This window comes from Coptis chinensis, chromosome 4, assembly GCF_015680905.1.
Source record: "Coptis chinensis isolate HL-2020 chromosome 4, ASM1568090v1, whole genome shotgun sequence".
Classification (NCBI taxonomy): domain Eukaryota; kingdom Viridiplantae; phylum Streptophyta; class Magnoliopsida; order Ranunculales; family Ranunculaceae; genus Coptis; species Coptis chinensis.
In genome coordinates, this window is record NC_141459.1 from 14,457,130 (window position 1) to 14,462,332 (window position 5,203).

General features: G+C 35.3%; 1 long non-coding RNA gene across 1 annotated transcript; it reads right to left on the reverse strand.

The window, feature by feature from the left end:
* Positions 1-300: 300 nt before the first annotated feature.
* LOC147502080 (uncharacterized) lies at positions 301-2,161 on the reverse strand. Its single transcript, XR_015219928.1, has 3 exons — positions 2,139-2,161; positions 1,965-2,045; positions 301-355 (listed from the first exon to the last, which is right to left on the reverse strand). It is a non-coding gene; the product is annotated as an uncharacterized LOC147502080 (long non-coding RNA).
* Between the last annotated feature and the right edge of the window lie 3,042 nt (positions 2,162-5,203).

The window sequence follows — 5,203 nt, forward strand, 5'->3', positions numbered from 1 at the left end:
TAGAAAGCTTTATATCATTTTGGCCCGACACTAGCAACTTTGGTTCATTTCAAGATAATCACTGAACGGTTACGGAACTTACATACTACAAACAATACTAAACAAATGAATAACAAGATAATGCATGACTGCTCTATTCGAGTCTACTTCCACTAAGAAGTTTGTTTATTTCATTTCCACTGGGATCCAAAATTTGAAGATATGCAAGGGGGCACGTGTTTTACTTTTATAACAAACACCACCACGGGTATAAAGGAGGTTTGGAAGAAATTCTCTTACCTCGAGGTGGTAGCATCATCTCAATCATAACCATCTTCTTGTAGTCATGAGCATGCAAACCATGGCTTCCACATCACTACAATAAAATAACAAACAATGGACTGATATTTAGTCTACTTGACAAAGTCTTTACCTTCGTATTTGTTGAGCAGCCGTCACTCACCCACCACTTCTAGAAGTGTGCTCATTCTTATCAAATCCACACATTCTAGAGTGAGCACAGTCTTAAACACTTGAAACAAGATTGCATGCATTGTTCAGTCAAATCTAGTAGTTTAAGCTCGTGTCCAAACTCAAAAGCTATAACAAGTTAAGACACTTTTGTAATTAACCTAGAACTAACACAAATCACTTTTTAGGACACTTTAAAAGTGACTCTTTTAAACCCTTTTTAGAAATAGGTATAACAAGTTTCAAATACTCCTACAATAATATGCATAAGGTTTTAGCCCTAGTGATGCACAATGAACCTATTAATTCAAAATTGCTCAAAAATGAATTTTACTATCTTTTTAGGTATCCCAAAACTATCTTAAGATTTCAGTATCAGTTCCAAACAAAACCACCATCTAAAAATAAACTACAAACAATACAAAACACCCAAGAAAAGTTTAAGAAACTCTTTATTCATTACTAGAAACATTTCCCAAACTAGGTTCATGCACATAAAAGAGTAGGTTTTCTAACCAACTTGTCATTGCTAAAGTTTTTCCTGCATTCTTGCAAATGGTACTCCACTTGATTATTTGAAAACTATGATATGTACACTTCATTTTTCATGTGCAACCCGAAGTCCTAATCTCGGCCTAACTATGAGTAATTATAAGCATAAACTTGGTAAAATTCCTAATTTTCAGCAAACTAAATTTTTTGACGCTATCTTCTAAATAGCACAACTCTTTCCACACGTATCCAAAAGCGACAAGGTTTTTTGCGTTTAAAAGCTAACCCACAGACCTTACTCTTACGTGTTTTACAAAAAATCTAACTCTCCTCCTAACTTTATTAAAACTGGGATCAACCACTGCACAGAAAGCTGTTTTCTGACAGACACAATTTCTAGCACGCATAATTGTCAAGGTCATTTCTCTTTCCACACTCATCCAAATTGAGTGAGGCTTGCTGCACTGGATAGAAGACTCTATAAGCTTTCATTAGGTTTTGGCCTTGCACAAATCTACGAAGTATAGTGTCCTATACACTTCCTACAATACAACCTGTCCAGAATGTGTGTGCCAACAGTTGTTGTATATTGAAGTCAGTTTTCATAATCTTAATCACGAGTATGAACTCAGGTCAAAACACGAGATTGTACCTCTATAAGTCTAGATTCTACTGGTTTTGGAGTCGACACAAAAGAGTAAATTTTTTATTTTATTAGATTTTATTACCGCATACTGCTCAGTTTCAGTCCCAGTTTCTGCGTCAAACTTCAGCTTCAATTTCAATATGCAAAACAACTAGATATGAAATTTTACAAAACACGAAAGTTGTAGATATGTGTGTCTACAGTAAACAAGCATTGGATTCATATAAAAAAGATCCAAAACGAGTTTTCTATGCTTAAATTACCAAGAACAGTTCTGAAAACCCTATAACAAGAATCCAATGAATTCACATCATTCAAAACAGTTACAGGCCTATATAATACTACTAATCAATCAATAAACACATGGTTTACTCACCAAATTCAGATGCCTAAGAAATCAAAGTGAAAACAAGTGATACACGGCTGCGGCAACACCACCTCAATTTGAAGTAGAAACCTGAAAAACAAAAATTCCATCTCCAAATAACCTTCTTTAATTCTTGATTGTGAAATGAAAAGTTAAAAAGAGATAGAGAAGATGAAATCAGACCTCTAAGAACCCCTTCTCTCCTGCTTTTTTTTTTTTTTTTTTTTTTTTTTTTTTTTTTTTTCTGGTTGACCCCTCCCCCCTTTTTCTCAAAAAAAAAACCCCAGCCCAAAGTCAGGCCCATCCACCTCTTTTTACTTTCCTACTATGGTATATTATTATAACAGTTTTATCAGTGACATAACAAACAAATCAACAAGCATTACGAATTTTTTCAACAAGTCGTCAAAATATATAAAAAAGGGGTTTGAAAAAGAGGGGTGTTCTGGATCTGCTTGCATCTCGGTTGGCTAGATTCATGTCCAATGTGCATCCCCAATACAGCACAAGTGTGTTGTGAGGCACTTTCGATAGAAGCAAAAGATAGTGGCGGACTTGCTTCTAACAAAACAATAAATTCCATGATCCATTTATACAAGAAAGTTAAAGACTAAACAAGGCGTGTTGAAAAATATTTGTACTTGACCTTGTCGATTGAAGGCTGACCTTTAAAACCTCCTCATGAAGTCATGAACACATATGGGGTTGGAGCAGGACATGTTAAAGCTGTAATATGTTAAAATGGACTTCTCCGCAAACAAACAATTTCAAACTTTAAAGCTTAGCAAAACATGAGAACACATTGGTTAATTGAAGGAACAAACAAATTAAAATATACCATGTCAAGAACTTACGCTCTTGTGTAACCCATCTGAAATAATGATCAAGTCCTCCACGGCCGGGGACACTAACTTCTTCATATTTGCAAGCTAAAAAGTATAGTTGTAACTCCAACCAACTGAAGCCTCTTCTCTATTGCACAGCTCTAAGAACCAAATTCACTTTTTGCAATTTTGCCCCAAATTTACAAACTCTTATCAATAATATTCAATATTTAACCCAAAATTATCAAACAATCAATAACAAAATGGATTCACTAGATGAATTTCTTCAAATTACTTCTAATTGGAACCTAGATTGCTTGAAATACACAAAACAAGCATCAACCCAAACAAAATTAACTCTAAACAGAGAACCAAATCGCTTGAACTTGCAAATTGTGAGACGCGGAAGCAAAAACAGAAAAATCAAATTGCCATTAAAGACACATGACCGGCGTCGATAAAGCGTGTCTTTTAATCTTCCATCGGTATAGTGCCTCCCAAAACAAATTAAGCCTAGTAATTTTGGGGAATTCCGACATCAAAATTTGTTTCTTAAATTTTTTTTTTTTATTAGTTCTCTTTCAAATCAGGTATTGGGGAGATGGGATTTCAATGGAAATCGTCTTTAGCTTGGAACTTGGGGAAAGGAAAAAGAAGAAAGATAGAAGCGAGGGTTCTCAATTTTTTCTCAGTAAATGAAATAACACTAACAATCATAACCACCATTCCTCCATAATTCCTAAAGTATTACTATACCATTGCATTAGATTCTTGAGTTAAAACTTGCATTTTACAACAAAAATTAACTAGTTTATTTGGAGCGAGAAAACAATTTTATTGTTTCACGAGATTTGAGGTATAAGCATTATAGATTCAAAATCATTTCGGTGAGGAAATGAGAAGAGTCAGAGGAAAACTTAAATTGTGTTCATTCCAGCACCAAGTAATTCAATATCAATCAAATTAACATAACCCAAATACCAAAAAATAGATGAATATTTCATACCCATAAAAAAAAAATCGAAATAACAAATACCCATGATAGATTCAACGAACCCCATTTAATTCGTAGTCATAAAACAATAAGAAATGCAAAAGAATGAAGAAAGGAAAGAACTTTACCCCAATTTGGAGAAAGAACTTTGATTTGATCGAAGTTTCAAGTACCCATTTCAGTTTAGTGAACAATAAATCAATTTAACAAACAAAAATCAGTCGAAAATACACAAACTTGAAGCTTTAAAATCATTAAATAAATATTATTTATGTTTTGAGAGAGAGAGCTTACAATTTAACAGAAGCTCACAAGCTCTTTGCTTTGTTGTTCCTTGCCGAAGGTCTGAACGGTTTGTTAGAAGTCACCCCCTTTTTTCTCTCTCTTTCCCTTTGGTGTTTAAAGTTTGTGTTGGAAAAAATAAATGAGCGAGAATGGAAAATAATGGCGGCAAGAATGAAAAGGTCGTGAGCCCAAGAAAGAAAAACCAGCCCCACCACCTAAGCGACGAGTTCCAGAACTACCTCTACCGTCGTGTATTTAGTACACTAAAACCCGTCCTCTATTTTAGCTTAGATCAGTACACGACGGTCTAATGCCATATACGACGATTTTTGCAGTCCTACATTAAGGACAGTCATGAGAGTCCTAAGCTGGTGTCGTTTTTCAGCAATTCTGGTGTAGTGATGCCCCAAACGTCAAAAATTTCTACTATCAAGATTGGATTTAATGGCATCATATTACGCTTCGTGATTCGCCCAAGTTATTGGCAACGAATACACGTCTTGCAATGCACTTGGGCATCCTTAAAAAGGGTAGGCCAATAAAATCCACATTGAAGAACTTTAGCGGCACATTTTTCATTCCACTAAAATGGCCACCACACTCTTTTGTCATGGCGAGCGATAGAACTTCATTATATTCCCTTTGGGGAATGCAGCGGCGAATAATCTGATCCGCACAATACTTAAAAGGTAGGGCTCATCCCATTATTATAAGCTTAACTTTCGGCCAAGAACTTCTTACGTTCATTTCTTGACTAATTACAAGGCATAACATCAGTAGCTAAATAATTTACAATGTCGGCATACCATGGTCTTTGAAAAAATAGCATCTGATGATGCTCATCGGGGAAAGAGTCCGGTATGGACTCGGAATCACTATTATCGTGGTTTGTAAAGTCTAGATAAGTGGTGCGGCAACTACATTTTCGACCCTCTTTTGTCCTTTATTTCTAATGTGAACTCTTTGCGGGGAGAAGGATCTATCGGATTAATCTCGCTTAGCATCCTTCTTTGCAAGAAGGTACTTAATGGTTGCATGGTCGTGTAAACTAAAGTTTTAGAACCAACCAAATAAGGGCCGAAACTTATCTAAAGCATAAATGACAGACTAAGAATTTTACCGGTAGTTGAATAATTCCGTTGAGC